Source organism: Ixodes scapularis, unplaced genomic scaffold, assembly GCF_016920785.2.
Source record: "Ixodes scapularis isolate PalLabHiFi unplaced genomic scaffold, ASM1692078v2 PGA_scaffold9__187_contigs__length_104089568, whole genome shotgun sequence".
Classification (NCBI taxonomy): Eukaryota; Metazoa; Arthropoda; class Arachnida; order Ixodida; family Ixodidae; genus Ixodes; species Ixodes scapularis.
In genome coordinates this window covers 64,467,445-64,483,221 of record NW_024609884.1, presented here as the reverse complement: position 1 = coordinate 64,483,221, position 15,777 = coordinate 64,467,445, and the positions used below count along the sequence as shown (strand labels likewise).

The 15,777-nt window shown below is 48.7% G+C and overlaps 1 pseudogene; it reads right to left on the bottom strand.

The window, feature by feature from the left end:
- Window positions 1-14,244: 14,244 nt before the first annotated feature.
- On the bottom strand, window positions 14,245-15,324 carry LOC115326825 (annotated as a pseudogene).
- Between the last annotated feature and the right edge of the window lie 453 nt (window positions 15,325-15,777).

Genomic DNA, 15,777 nt, shown 5'->3' with positions numbered 1-15,777 from the left:
ATACTCTACTCGACATGGCACTTGCTTAATTGGTCACTTTCTGACGATCTGTGTCCGCAATCCTCATAGTTCTGCCACGCGCCCCTGTGTACTTTGTTTTTATCCAGCCCACAGCGAAGTAATATTGTCATTCATCACATAAAATAGGCAATAACAGACTTCTATATGTTTGAGAATTTGAATATGTGTAAGGAACACATAGTTATGTAGATCAACTTTTAAGATAAAAAATGTGTTGAAGTGTCTCCGAAGTCACTTAGAGACGTGCCTACGAGTATAAAAACGCCGGAAACGATTTGCAGAACATATTTCAGACAATTAGATGGTGCATTTACTTAAAATGTATATCTTTAAGGTGATCGTCACTTCATTAATGTTGTCAAATTTTCAGGCAGCACTTAAATATATATTATTATCATCAGTATATTTTAATGTATGAAGTCAACATAACCGCTTGTGTGCGACACGGGAGGACGATACTCGAAAATACGCCTGTTGTTGAATCTGCGGAAACGTGTTTTTTTTTTTTTTTCTTTTTGTTCGCTGTTTGCAGTGTGAAGCACAGGGTCGCGGGGTATGCCGAAAAGGACGGCGTGCTCACATAATAGACCTGAAGGCAAATACACGAAGTGTGCAGAAAGACAGAAATAATAAATGGTATTCTTCTAAATAATCCCATACACGACGCCTCATTGAAAAAAGAAATACGTAGAGATGCATACAATATATTTCCAATATAAACTACATTTGGACATCGGCTTGCACGAGCTCGAAGCTTCGCTAAATATTGTCTCGGGAGGCTAATGTTATATTCGATTTTAAGTACACTTATTTTGAGTCCTCACTTTACAACTCTGTGCTTTATCAGTCATGCGCGCTCTAACATTTTATTAGGCTGCTGCATATCATCTAGAGACTACTATATATACTGTTCAACGTTACAATTTAGATACACTTTTGATAGAGTTGAGAACATGGCATTATACCAAAAAACTGAACTGCTTAACATGGTTGGCACGCGACATCATCGCACTATATGCCAATGGTCATTGCGATTTGTTCTTGCTAAAAAATCAAATCCCGTAGTTAAAAATGAACGCTGCATAAGGTTCGCGCCCAGTGCAAGTAATGTACTCGAGAGACACAAATTATTCTTCCTTGGTGCAGCGTCGTGAGCAACGGCGCGAGCGTCTGGCACCACGAAGACTTGGGGGGCGCTGCAGGCGCGCGTCGGCGACGAACGTGCTTCACCTCGGCTCCGATAAAAATCGCCTCTAATTGCGGTTATTCAACCCGTACCCCGCAAATTTTGGGACCATCGTCTCCGCAAAGTTCAGCGGCACAAGTGGACACCACTTTCATCACGATGGGCACATTTTTGATGAATTTCTGAACGTGGGAAGATTTCGCTGCTCCGCCGCGACGCTCGGCTTAACGGCGGCTTATCGGCGGGCGGCTTATCGGCGGACGGCCGCTCGCCCCGGCCGGGGGATCTCCCGGCGATGGCGGCTCCGAGCACTGTGACCGGCTACGATCCTGCTTGCAAGTCGTACGCATGGATACTGCTCAACTCGAGGACCTCCTACCATCCGAAGAAGAATATTTGGACGACATGGTCCGAATATGGCGACGCAAGCAGAAGCCAAAGGCTCCTAAGCTCACCGGCGCCGCCGACAAGCACCAGGCGGGTGCTTGTTCCGCGCAGGCTTTGCGCGGGGGAGCAGCTAATGCGGCCTTGAAAGGCGGAGCCCACAAACTCAAATGGCGGCCGCAGCAGACGCCCCGCATTGGGCGCGATGAACTCCTCGTAGTGCTCAAGCCACGCACAACGCTGGATCTAAAGGCGACCTTCGTTCCAGGCCAAGCCGGAGTTGCGGTGCCCAACCTCATACGTGACTGTGGAGAGGTGGAACTCTCTGTATGGCCCGTGTGGGATCAAAATGTGTTAGTGTGTGGAATGAACTCAGTGCCCGCTGCCGAGAGGCTTCTCGGTGACATCATGCTGGTAGTCGGGGACCGCCAGCTCCCGTTCCGTGGACATGCCAAAGCCTCGGGTGACGTCTGCAAGGGGGTCATCAACATTGACCCCAACGATACATCAGTCTCCCTCAAACAAAAACTCAGATGGAAGCACAGCGAAATTCTCTCCGTGAGGAAACTGGGCAACACCGACGTCGCAGTGGTCACCTTCGAGGGAAAAACGGTGCCCCGTCAAATCTACTGCAGCGATCAAGGCATCCCCGTGAGACTGTACAAGAAGACGATCCCCGCTTTTCACCGCTGTGGGACGGTGGGGCACCGGGCTGATATCTGCCCGCGGCCGCAGGCGGGACGGTGCGGCCGCTGTGGCTCTCAAGTAGCTCCCACTTCCGAGGGCCCTGCTGAACACGACTGCACCCCTTGTTGCCCCCTCTGCGGGGGCAATCACCTCACCGGCGCTGCCGGCTGTACCGGCAAGTACCGGAAGCCGATCAAGCCGGGGACTCCACCGACCAACGCCAGGCGGAAGTCAGCTCCCAAGCAAGCTCCGACCACCAAGGGCAACACGAGGACATCTACCTCTACGCAGGAACAGCCCGGACAACGCACGAGAGGCGCCAAGTCCGGGACCAGGACAAAGGCGCCGACCTTCAACGCGGGGGATTTCCCCTTTTGGAAAGAGCCCAAACAAAGGTGAGCGGTTGGGTTGGGGCTGTCCCCGGGCCTCTCTCCCCCTCCCAAACCGAAGTCGCCCTACAGAGGCAAAATGCTGAACTCCGGCGCCAAACCGAAATTCTAGCTAACAAAATTCAAGAGCTTGAGGCAAAATTGGCCAGGCTGACGGAGCCCCAGGCACAGGCCGGGTCTTCGGAGCCCATGCAGCAAGCTGAGCCGGCGGACCACGATGACAGGGCCTCGGTCGCGTCAGGACCGTCTAGCGTTTCGCAGTGCTCGGGCCGCACACCTGTGGGGCACATGCCCCTCATTGATCACCGTCTGGAAAACTTGGAACGCAGAATTGCGGACATGCCAGGCAAAATTTTGGAAAGCGTCAGAGCTTCCTTCAAGGAACTCTGGAAACTGGAGCTCCCACATATCATCATCATCATCATTTATTAAACCTTGAAGGCCATTGCTGGCATTACACAAGGTGGGAGTAACTGCTGAAGAAACATAAAAAGGAACAAACAAAAAAGTGGGTTACATGCTGGAGAACATTGTTATATAAAGCAGCAAAAACAGGGAAAAAAACACTTAAAACATTTTTAGGGAAAAACAGCTGATGAAACAGAAAAATACCCAAATAAAACATTTCTATAAACACGAGTTGACTTTGCTATTAGTGCAAATGCAGATGGATGGTCAGTTGGGATATGAATGTATTATAATCTGTCTGGGTCACGATACTGTTCGGCATATGGTGCAGAACATAATCCCAGCAGTGACAGACTCTGTCCTATCCACAGTACAGAGGCGGGCCAGCGTCCAAGTTGAGAATAGCCGCTCTCGTTCGCGTTCCCCGCGACCGGATTCGCGTAGGCGAAAGGTGATCCCTCGTCAGACCACAGGCTCTTTAGAACACTACCCGGCTGCACCCTCCCCGGAGACGCTGTTGCCTCTGCCTGAGGCGCCATCGTCTTCGGGGATTGGGCGTGCTCCCCAAAATTAAAAAAAAAGAACACCATTCACTATGGCTAGCCGACCCCATCGGAAAGCTCGTAACAACGCTACAGTGGAGAAATTCGAGATCATACAGTGGAACTGTAGGGGCTTTCGGAGCTGGAAGAAACGGTCGCACCTCCAGCTCTACCTGCAGACTCTCGGTACCGCGCCGGCGGTCCTGGCTTTACAGGAACCTGGCTCGGAAGCTAAATTTTCTGGGTATAGCACGTTCCAGGGGGGGTCCTACGACGTGCCTTCTGGTGAACAACGCATATACCGCAGTCTCCGTCGATTTAGACTTGGCGACTGACCAGGAGTACAGTATGGTGAGGGTCCTGCCACTAAAGCGACGTGACCCGTCAATACATATTCTCAACATTTACTGCCCCCCGCATAAGCCAAGCGTAACTTTCCACGAAATTTTCTACCGCGCAGTGAAATCGGCTGACAAGGAACCTCTAGTGATTGTTGGGGACTTTAATGCTCCCAGCCTGCATTGGGGATACCACTTTGAGAAGGCCAGAGGCCGCAAGCTGGCGGATCTAATTTCCACACTTCGCCTTACGCTGCTCACGGATCCGGCATGTCCAACACGCATGGGCAATTCAGTAACTCGCGACACGTGCCCTGACCTGTCCCTCGTTAAGAACGCTAAAGATGCCGCCTGGGAGAACCTGGGGGACACTCTCGGTAGCGATCACTACTTTCTCCGGATCACTCTTCTGGCGAAGGCGGCTCGCAAAAAGTGGGGCCAGGCCAAATTGAAAAATTGGCCTAAGTTTAGGACGCAGGAGATACCTCCAGTTCTCTTTTCTGGCGGCTATGCGGAGTGGGCAAAGCAATTGGACACAATACAGCAACAACTCGTTACGACACTTCAGACTACAGAAGTGATCCCCGCCGTTGACAATCACCTCCTGCACCTGTGGGAGGCACGCCGGAATCTTACCAAAAGGTGGAAGAAGCAAAAGCTAAATCGCAAGCTTAAGGCTCGCATTAACGAACTCACGGAGAAGGCTGCAGCGTATGCTGCCCAGCTCACTGCCTCAAATTGGATAGAAAAGTGTAATTCGGCAGCGCGTCAGATGAGCTCGAGAGGGACGTGGCGCCTCTTTCGCAGCCTCATTGACCCCACTCAGACGAGAGGGGAGACGCAACGACAGCTCCGGCGGGCTTTGCACGGGTACCAAGGCACGACAGCTCAACTCGCAGACACCCTGTGTGACAGGTATCTTTGTCGCATAGAGGACCCGATGGGGCCCGAGTACGAATACGCGGGAAGGCCTAATCCAGACATTAATGCCCCTTTTACGTTGCACGACCTTAGGGCGGCTTTAGCTCAGATGCGCAGAGGTACGGCTCCGGGCCGTGATCGCATAACAGTAACACTACTTACGAATCTTCCGGACTCGGCTTACCTCCACTTGCTAGAGTACATTAATCAGATCTGGGATGGGCGTCCACTCCCCCCCGACTGGAAGACCTCCCTGGTCACATTCATTCCTAAGCCAGGCAAGCAGGTAAATACAGACAACCTGAGGCCCATTTCACTGACCTCATGTGCGGGGAAACTTATGGAGACGATGGTCCGGGATCGCCTTTCTCCGTACATGGAGGCTAAGGGCCTCTTTGCAGACGGTATGTTTGGGTTCCGCCCGCATATGTCTGCACAGGACGTTCTCCTCCAAATATACCGCGACATAATACAACCCACTGTCATGCGCCACAACGATAAGGTCATCCTTGCCCTCGATCTTAAGGGGGCCTTTGACAACGTTCGCCATGGCAGCATTCTGGCTAACCTGAGCACCATGGATTGTGGACACAAGGCCTTCGCCTACGTAAGAGGCTTTCTCTCGAAGCGTCAGGCCCTGCTCGAGATCGAGGACGATGAATACGGCCCATACACCATGGGCACACGGGGCACTCCCCAAGGAGCGGTCTTGTCGCCGCTCCTTTTCAATATTGCCATGATGCGGCTTCCACATTTATTGGCCCAGGTGGAAGGCATCCAACACTCACTTTACGCGGATGATATAACAGTTTGGACCACCGAGGGGAGCCTTGGGGAAATGGAGGACCGCCTTCAGCGGGCTGCTTCCATCGTCGATAGCTATGCTATCGGCTGTGGTCTTCAATGCGCTCCTGCAAAATCGGAACTTCTACACGTCAGAGCCAATCAGAACGACAACACGAGTTTACGTATCTCCTTGACGGGAGGTCCTATCAGAGAAGTCGAGGAGATCCGGATCCTGGGCCTGTTTATTCATAACAGGCTCAGACCGGAAACCACTATTCCCAAACTCAAACGTGTTGGTGAACAGGTCGGACGTATGATCCACCGCGTTTCTAACAAACGGGGGGGGTTGCGGGGCGGGGACGCGCTTAGGCTCGTCCATGCCTTCGTAACCAGCAGGATCCTCTACTCCGTACCCTATCTTCGCACTACGAAGCAACACGACGAACGCATCGGCGCCATTATTAGGAAGGCTACTAAGCGAGCTTTAGACCTCCCGGTGACTACATCCAACGCTAAGTTGTTGGCGCTGGGGGTACTCAACACATACCAGGAGCTGAAAGAGGCCCACCTCGTGAACCAATACACGCGACTCTCGCAAACGGTTTCCGGGTGCCGCCTGCTAGACCGCTTGCACATACAACACGAATGCATTCCAGAGGAGACATGCAGGCTCCCGGAAGTGTGGCGTCACAAGCTTTGGGTTTCTCCACTCCCGCGCAACATGGGTACGCAGACACACGAAGGCGGACGAGAGGCGCGCGTTCGGGCTCTCGAACATCAATACGGATCTAAGCAGGGCGTGTACCACGTTGATGTGGCAGGGCCGTCGCCTACTGGTTTCTATACGGCCGCCGTAGTTCACCAGGGCCGACGCGTCGACGGACTCTCCTATAGAGCTTTCAACTCCGCGCAAGCCGAGGAGGTAGCTATAGCGCTTGCCACCTCGGCCCCGAATTCGAAGATAATCATCACAGATTCGCGGAGAGCATGTGAGCACTACCTGGCGGGCGTGGTTTCACCTTTAGCCTACCGTATTTTAAAGCGAGCCGTGATGGATTCGGACCCCTCATCTAAACGCATCGTTTGGACTCCGGGCCACCAGGGCCTTCGAGGTAACGAGGCTGCGGACGCGGCCGCCCGGGCGCTTTCCCACCGGGTACGTCATCCAGGCTCTTCCGGCTCAGAGATTAGACAACCGCTTCTGCGGTTCAGGGAAATCCTGGCAGACTATTGCGAACGCCATCGGCTTTACCCGGTCCCAGCCAAGGGCCTGAGTGGGGCCGATGAACGAACGTTGAGGCGCCTGCAGACCAACACCCTGTTGTGTCCTGCAATAGTAAAACATTTTGACTCCAAAGTTGATGGGCGATGCCCTCACTGTGGGGAAGTTTCCGATAACTTTCAAATGGTGCGGGCATGTCAGATGAACCCTTCCCCTCCCCCTAATCCTTCCCCCACTAGAGAGGCATGGGAGGCAGCCCTACTCAACTGCTCGGGGCTGGAGTCTCAAAGGGCTCTAGTCCAACGGGCGCGGGTAGCGGCTTTGTCCAGCGGGGTCCCGGACTAGGGACTCCACCTATGTAAAGGGCCATTTTGGCCTGCAAACTCTCCATTTATAAAATAAAAGTTTTTCACCACCACCACCACCACGAAGACTTGCTTTCTGGCAGGGGTGTTTTTGCAAACAAAGTAGTTTCCGGGGGCACGTTTTCTGGTTTGTACCGAAGATGCGGAGCAGAGGAACCTTTACAAACAGTATACTTTCAAAACTCTCCCACCCCCCTCTCTTTTTTTATTTTTCGGTGCTTCTTCAGGTAATACCTTTCATTTCTGAGGGACTCCGTCCTTCATTTAGAAGTGCTAGTTACTTCGACAATTATATTTGTGTCATTTGTTAACAGATCCTCAATTTCTTTTGTTTTACACGCAAAAACTGAAGTTCAAACAAAATACGGAGATTGTCAAAGCGTAAGGGAAAATTGAGAACGACATTCCTGTGGCACATAGAGCGGCTGCCAACGTTCGGCTGTACCTCTAAGGCCACTAGAATCTTTTCATCTATCCTTCCCGTGCACACTTGTAGTTTTATTTATAGTCGGATTAATATGCTACATTTAGACCCTTCAATGCTTCTATTGTCGGTGACATCTTTCTGAGACAGTTCAGCAACAACGAAAACATATTTGGGTGGCTCAATGATATGTATGTAAAATGGGTCGTGCAACGTACATGTTTTGTACTTTCAGTAAATACCACTAAGAGCTAATCCCTGACGTTGATAACTTGTAAAAACACCCATTAGTTTTCCTTTCCGCTCAAGGGCAGATGCAGAATAATTAAATGAAAGAAACAGCTTTCCCCTCCTCAACTCCCTATTGTATCGTGGACCAGATTTTTGGCTGAGTTTGCTTAGCTATAGATCAACCCCACTAGAAGACGGACGTTCGCCAGGTGAGCTGCTGCAAGGACGACGGCTGAGGTCAAGCCTTCCGGATTTCGGTGACTAGCCGGGTTTGAAGGGGCAGAAGCACGTCCAGACCGAGCATTCCAGAGGTCCATTCCGCCATTCGAAGAGGGCGAGGTCGTCAGAATAAAAAAAGGTGATGGTCTAAGAAGGCAAAGGTCGTCGCCAAGACACGCCCGAGGTCGTACCAAGTTTTAACCGAGGACGGCAGGGTTGTTCGGAGGAACAGGCAACATCTTATACCGACAAGCAGGCCTTTCAGGTTTAACATACCAAAAGATAACACCTCGGACGAGGAAACTCAAGTAGACTTCGAGCATCACCGTGCCATCAGGAGGCTTTATTGCCTTTAAGCAGGCGTTCGCACGCTCCTCCACGAAGATCCCAGCGGCAAACAAGGCCTCCTACGCGACTACACTATGACTGCAACTTTTATCAAGTGCGTAATGTGTTTTTTTTCCTCAAATAATGACTTGCAATGTACTAACATTTTCTGAAAAAAAAAAGGGGGGGGGAGAGGGGGAATGTATTGTATTGCGTTATACAAGATAGCCACGTGGTGAAGCGAAGAAGTGCTCGCGCTACCAACACGAGTGCCCGGGACATTGTTCGGAGCCTTTGGACTGAAAGGGCACACACTGGACACAGCGGAACGTAATGTCGACCTGATAATGATGTCGTAAGATTAAAATGATACAGCTATTGGAACAAGTGGCCATGTGATCTGACGCTAAATATATGCCGTCAGTTTACCCATAGTCACGCGCTGGGGTTGGCAATGTATGAAGTATGGGTTGAGCTATAGACAGTGTTCTGTCTGTAGCTCAACTTATTCTTTATACATTGCCAACCCCAGCGTATGACTCTGATGTCATGCGCTGGAGTTAAAGTTGTTCGAGTTCGGCTATTCTCATATTTGATTGAACACGAGCCATTATCCCAATCTTCGGCGATACTGATTGTCATGAATCCTAGCACTCGACTCGGGCTCATGACAGTCGAGTACGTCATAGTGCCACGTGACTCCCGGTGAAAAGGCGTGTTGCCATGTGACGTCACGGTGTCAAGAACGCTAAGAAATCTAGTGAGGTTCTCAATTTAATCCAACTTGACCGAGTTAGACACGTGTCTGCGTCACGGGGTTACGTGACGTGACATTACATGACAGCATGTCTTGACACCATGACATCATGGGAGCTCGTGACTCAGGATTAATAACAGTGCCAATACTAAAGCGCCACGAAAACCCACAATTTTTCATACATTGCAATTCGGTATATGACAATTCGATCACTACATAGAAATCCAGCTGCCAATTTATTTTCTCAAACATTAATTTTGTAATACAAAAAAAGTATACCGTGAACCGTTTTTAACCGGTTACCGTTATATTTTTTTCTAGTTCATTTCGGGTTCAGTTCCAAGATGGTGGCTTAAATTTAGGTACGGTTCAGTTCCGATTCGGCTAAAAATAACAGTTCGGTTCCGGTTCGACACTGACTGCAACCACCTCCTCCGTATTGCTGCAGTATGCTGTGGTGTAATTGGCAATGACGAATATTTTTCTGTATGAAGATAGCTGCTTGGGCAATTGGGCCGGGTTTACCGTCATATATGATGCTTGGTTGGAAGTAGCCTTCGTAACCAGCTATTCCTATTGACGTGCCTTGTGTTTGCTGAAGTACGATAGCTATTGGGGTGCTTCTATGGTCCGAATTTGTTTTAATTCCGCTGCGTTAGTGCGGAGGCTGCGGCAGTTCCATTGTAGAAGTGTATTGCGTACCTCCGTCGCTGAAGCAAGCTGGGGAGTGTGAGGTACTATGTTGGCGTCGTTCCTTTTTGCCGACTTTGCTGTCAAATTCCTCAGCTTCTTCATGATTTTAGTCAGCATATTTTTCATCTTTGTAATTAAATTCGTTTACGTGTTGAGTTCCCTCCCTTGTTTGCTGGGGTCCTTGTTCGGTCGCTGACGTAGATTGTTGCCTTTCTTGTCTTTGTATGGCGTCTTCTGCGGTTCTCACTGTCAATTCATAGTGGTGCAGTCATGGTGGAGACGGGGACATGTACTGTTGAAGTTGGGGTGTTTGATAACCTGGCTGTGATATCAATTCTTGCGCTGGGATGCCTGGGTTCGACGTTGAGCCTCATGTCGCTGGTTTCGTTTCTTATGCTTTCTTGGGCGCTTGCCTGTTCTGTCAGTAGTGCCTGCAGTTGCTGTGAGGCGTCGTCGATAATTTTGCGCATTGCTGCATTCTTTTGGTCGAGTGTCGAATTACGAGGCGCGTTAGGTAATGCGGTGCCCTTAGCGTAGTCTTTCTTCATGCTCTTGAATCCTACTGATTTAGGTTGTGTGGCTACCATTGTCGCTGATAAACTAGGAAACTCTCCGGAGGGGGCACTGCGGGTCTGGAGCTTGCCGTACGTCGTTTCAAGCGACTGCGATAACGACGTTAAACTCCGTTCCTGTTCCGTTGAAGGCGTTCTTTTTCAAAGCAAGATGCATCTGTCGCGAGGTGACCGTCCTCTTCGCAGGTGACACGATGCTTGGAGTTCATTGAGCACTCGTTCTCTCCATGGCAAATCCCACATCGGTTGCATATCTCACCATCCGGACAGTGCTTCTACATGTGGCCATCTTGGTGGTACCTGTAGACAATTGACAGTCGGGGAATGCATAGGAAGAGCCTACATAGATCACTGTATTGCTTGATTCATCCTTAGGAAACAGCGGTGTCTGAGATGTAATGAGTGCACGGTCGCTTTTGTACATCCGCTTCGCCTCTAGTATAGTAGCTTGTGCGCATCGGAGCACGCTGGTCAGGTGATCGTTGTTTGCAGTCAGACATATGGCTATGACGCCATTGGGTATGCCGCTGCCATGTATTTTTCGGGCGTCACCTTGCACCTTGCACGTTATACGTAGTCACGGTGATGGTGTGCGTTCGTACATTCGCGTGGGTAGTTGCGTAGTACGCCATCTTTTATTTATTTATTCCTACTGTTGGCCTATTGGCCGTGACAGGAGTGGGTTATTAGTAAAATAACCACATTTTTAAAGCACACCTCCACGAATAATAAGCACATGAATGATTCAGACACAGATGCATTCAAACGTATATAAATATAAGCGAACTAAATAACGCAGAAAAGAAAATGAAAGAAAAATACATTATATGTGTTGTTGGGCGAGGCTTCTTAGGCTGGCTTCAAAACCTTCAACGGTGTCACATGCAAAAGCATCTTGCGGGAGGTTGTTCCACTCAGCTATGGTTTCTCGGAAAAAAAAATACTTAAAAATGCCGATCCGGGCTTTCATCGGCATCAGCATTTCGGTATGACCGCCCCGAAGTCCTCTAGTAGGGCGAGACTTTAAATATCGCAGCGAATCTATGCTTAACCTTTTGCTTTGTGTCAAATACAGCAGTTTTAACCTGGCTACTCTCCTTCGTTCTTCTAATGGCGGCAAGTTGAGATGGGTGAGCATCGCACTGACAGACTCAGTCCTTCGGTATCTGGATGTGATAAATCTGGCAGCCCCTCCTTTGCACTTTTTCTAATTTTTCAATCTGTTTTTTTTTTCTCTATGGGTCCCACACGGTGCTCACATATTCCAAGACAAGGCGTACAGATGTTAAGTAGGCAGTTAATTTTGCTGCCTCTGTTGCTAATTTGAGGTTACGCCTCAAGAACCACATTTTTTTTTTTCGGTGGTGGTTGCCAAGTTGTCGATATGGGATTTCCAGCCCATATCTCCAGACACGGTTTCACCTAGGTATTTAAAATTACTGGCGAACGCTAGTGTACTACCGTCAAGTTGAAAACCAAAAACAAACACATTTTTAATCTTATTAGTGATTCTTGAGAATACCATTTTCTGGGGGTTAATTTGCATTTTTGACCATTTGCACCACTCATTCATAGTTTCTAACGCTATGCTCAAAGTGATCTGATCCTCAGGGCACACAATTCTGGAATAAATAGGTCAGTCGTCTGCTAATAAGCGAGTGGTAACTTTAGAACTAATGTCTCCAATACCATTAATATAACTTAAAAATAATACCGGTCCCAGCACGGACCCCTGGGGAACCCCCGACGTGACGTTTAATGTATTAGATCTAGCACCGTTAACTTTTACAAACTGAGTATGATTAGTGAGGTAGGCTCTGATCCATCTCAATACCTGTGCATCTATACCGGCGTCTACTAGCTCTTTAATGAGTTTTGCGTGTGGAACGCGATCGAAAGCTTTCGAAAGGTCTAGGGAGATTACATCCGTCTGTCCCCTCTCATTCAGCGAATTCGTAAAATCGTGGGTGGTTTCTGTCAGTTGTGTGACTGTCAATAGCCTCCGCCGGAATCCGTGCTGGTTTGGGTTGAAAGCGTTTAAACTTAGAGTAATCAAAGAGGTACCCCGATAATACATGCTCCAGTATTTTGCAACAGACACAAGTGAGGTAAATTGGACGGTAGTTTTCAATGTTATGTTTGCTGCTAGTTTTATGCACCGGGGTAACTTTTGCCGTTAGCCAGTCGGTAGGAAGAGTATGTTGGGCCAAGGATGCGCGGAAGATGATTGTTGGATATTCAGACACCCATTCTGCATATTGTTTAAAAATTTTATTAGGAACATTATCGGGCCGTTCAGACTTATGACTATTGAGGCGAAGACAAAGGGTCGACGAACGTTTTACATCCGCACTTTTAAAGCATTGAGCGCGCCTCTGCCCGGGCCTCCAGTTCAAGCGCACGCGGGCCTCGTCCTCCTCGGCCACCATGCTGAAAGACGATGAAGGGGGACATCGTGAAGTATACGCGTCACACTATCAATATTCAGCAAAAGAAAAAAATACCTGGTTGTGATATACAGATATCAAAGTAATCCTGAGACGCCTCTATATGCGCGCTTTCCAGACACTGTGCATCACAGTGCGACTCTAGAAACACAGAGTGAAAAAAAATCATTATATCGGGAAGCCATCTCACTAGGGTCAGAGATAACTTCAATGTTCACGAGCAAGCACGCATTTTAAAGACTCTCGGGTTGGGCCGAGGTGGCGCCAAAACTTTCGTGCGACGTTTTCATGAATTGTGTTAGGGTATCTGTGTAGTAGCTTGTCTTTGCTTGCGCAAACTTATCTTTCAAGGTTCGTTAAAGACTGTTAACCTCATTCTACTTTCTTGTTTTATTTTTTCGCTTTCGTTTTATTTTTTGTTTTAGTTGAATTTCGTGGTCTATTCAGGGGCGCTTTTTTTCGCACAAATTTTATTCTTTTCGGAATGAATCGCTCCAGACAGTAGTTGACGATGGTTTTAAACGGAAGCCACAAACAATTCGCATCCATCGCCCCATGAAATGCACCAGATGATCCAAAATGCTTACATCATCAGCTCTACAGAAGTCCCATACGTAGATGGCTGACTTGGTTTAATTGCGTTGCGGTAAAACGTTTTTCATGCACAGCAACGCAAGCTTATGATCCGACAGGCCATCTTCCACTGATGGTCCGACGCATGACCATCAAGAAAAATAGATTGAGTAATGATTCTGTAGTTTTCCCACATCTCGTAGTCTCGTTTACAATCTGTACAAGTCCATTTCCAAACGCAATGTCAAGAAGAGCTTCTGAGTTTTTTTTACATCAGTTGACCCCGTTTCCAGCTAATCCCAATTTATTTCTGGAAGATTAAAATCGCCGGCAATAATGACGCGAGAGTTGACCTGAATCTAATTTGTTAAGTAGTTTCGAATAGCCTATAAGAACGAGATAGGGGAATTGGGGTCCTGTACACAGCGCCAATGATAAATTAATGCCGCAGAAATTTATTTTGCTCCATACACTTTTGTTATCTGAAATGTCGGGCATTCGAACGAAGTCGATACTTTCCTTCGCTATTATAGCAACACCCCACCACGTGCAGTGCGGTCATTACGCATCGTTTTGTATTTGGAGGGAAGCGGTTCACTATCTGTTATTTCAGGGCGCAGCCAAGTTTCAGTAACTATAATCACATCCGGACCATAGTGAATAAGCCAGTGCTCTAGATCCCCAACTTTATTTGCAAGACTACGTGCGTTCACATTAATCAGCTTGAATTCTCTGCTCGAGTTATTCGACTGTCATTCGTACGTGCTTCGGTTTGCTGCACCTGAGGCGAGCTTTATCCTACAATTATTTTCGTCATCCCAAGAATACGACTCTTTATCAATCACAATCTTACCGTGGACTAGACTAACATGCACCCCTTAGCTCTGTCGCCTCTTGTGCTCTCCAATATTTTGGTTACTTTTAGTTTTCGGCGATTTCTAAACACTTCAAGCTTATCGTTATAGTCAAAGAACTTCATGATAATTGGTCTTGCTTTGTTCGCGCTTTTTTTCCCAAGTCTATGAATTCGTTCAATCGTGTTTACCTTGCGATTTTCAGAAATGTTAGTTAGCACGCTTTCTCTTACATCAGCATTAGTTTCCCTCGGGTTCTCGCGAACCCCAAACACTATAAAGTTGTTCCTGTGGCTTCTGTCTGCCAAATCGACTAGCTCTTCCTGTTGTGTCTGGATAATGACACTCATCTGCTTAACACTTCCGTCAAGATTTGACATTTTTTCCTCGTGCGGCTGTACTTTTTGAAGTGACTCGTCTAAGTGGCTAACCTTAGTGTTTATTGTTTCCAACTCATTGCGAAAACGGTCTTGACTTTCCTTAATGTCGTTTATATCTTCACTTATTTTTTTCTGACCCAAAAGAAGCTGGTTAAACATTTCCTCAAAATCAGGACCGGGATTTTCTTCGATATCCCCGGCCAGCAGCAACACGAGTGATTTACAACATTCCGAACATGTTTCAAAAAACACTTCAGGGCACGGCAGAACCACGAAAAATCAGTTGTCATTTCTAAAACTTTTGCAAAGGGAGTATCTACTCACGTGTTAGAAAAGTAGGTACAGTTTAGGTGACATGCCTCTTTCGGCTCCGCCTTGCCTTCTCGCGGGGGGGGGGGGGGGGGGGGGGGTCCTTTAAAAGCTCGGCGCAGTGGATGACGGTGGCTATGGTTGCCTGCCCGTGCGATAGCGTTCCGTCCACTCTTGATAGCCATACGTGATCTTCGTCGATTGTTGTGATTGCAGGTGTCGTCGTGGCTTGCGCTGTTGCGTACCACAGCAGCGCCTGTCGGAAAAGTGGGTACAGTTTAGGTGACATGCCTATTTCGGCTCCGCCGTGCCCTTCGTATCCACCTTGCGTTGGGCTGCGGGGCAGCGGCGACGTGATCGCATCGTCTGCCACGGTGCATCTTTGTGTCGGCTGCAGTTGGCAATTTTGTCGTCGGTGGACGTTATCGTCTTCGTTTCGTTCAGCTCCTCAGCAAGTTTCCTTTTCTTACATCGCTCTTCCAGTTCATTTCTCGCGTGAACTCGCTTTGCGAAGAGTACATCGGTCTCCATGGGGGCCTCAGTGGCGCTAGACCATGAGCTGAGGGCGGTGAAACCGCCTTCGTACCCGAGCCCAGCTATCCGAACTAAGCCTAGGCGATGTCCGGAAATACATTCGCTTGTGGAAGCGACAAGGTTCGATATTTTGGCACCAAAATTTCGCCATACCAAAATATGCAACTTCATAAGCAGAAGGACCGTGCTTACAAAATTCCTTTCGATT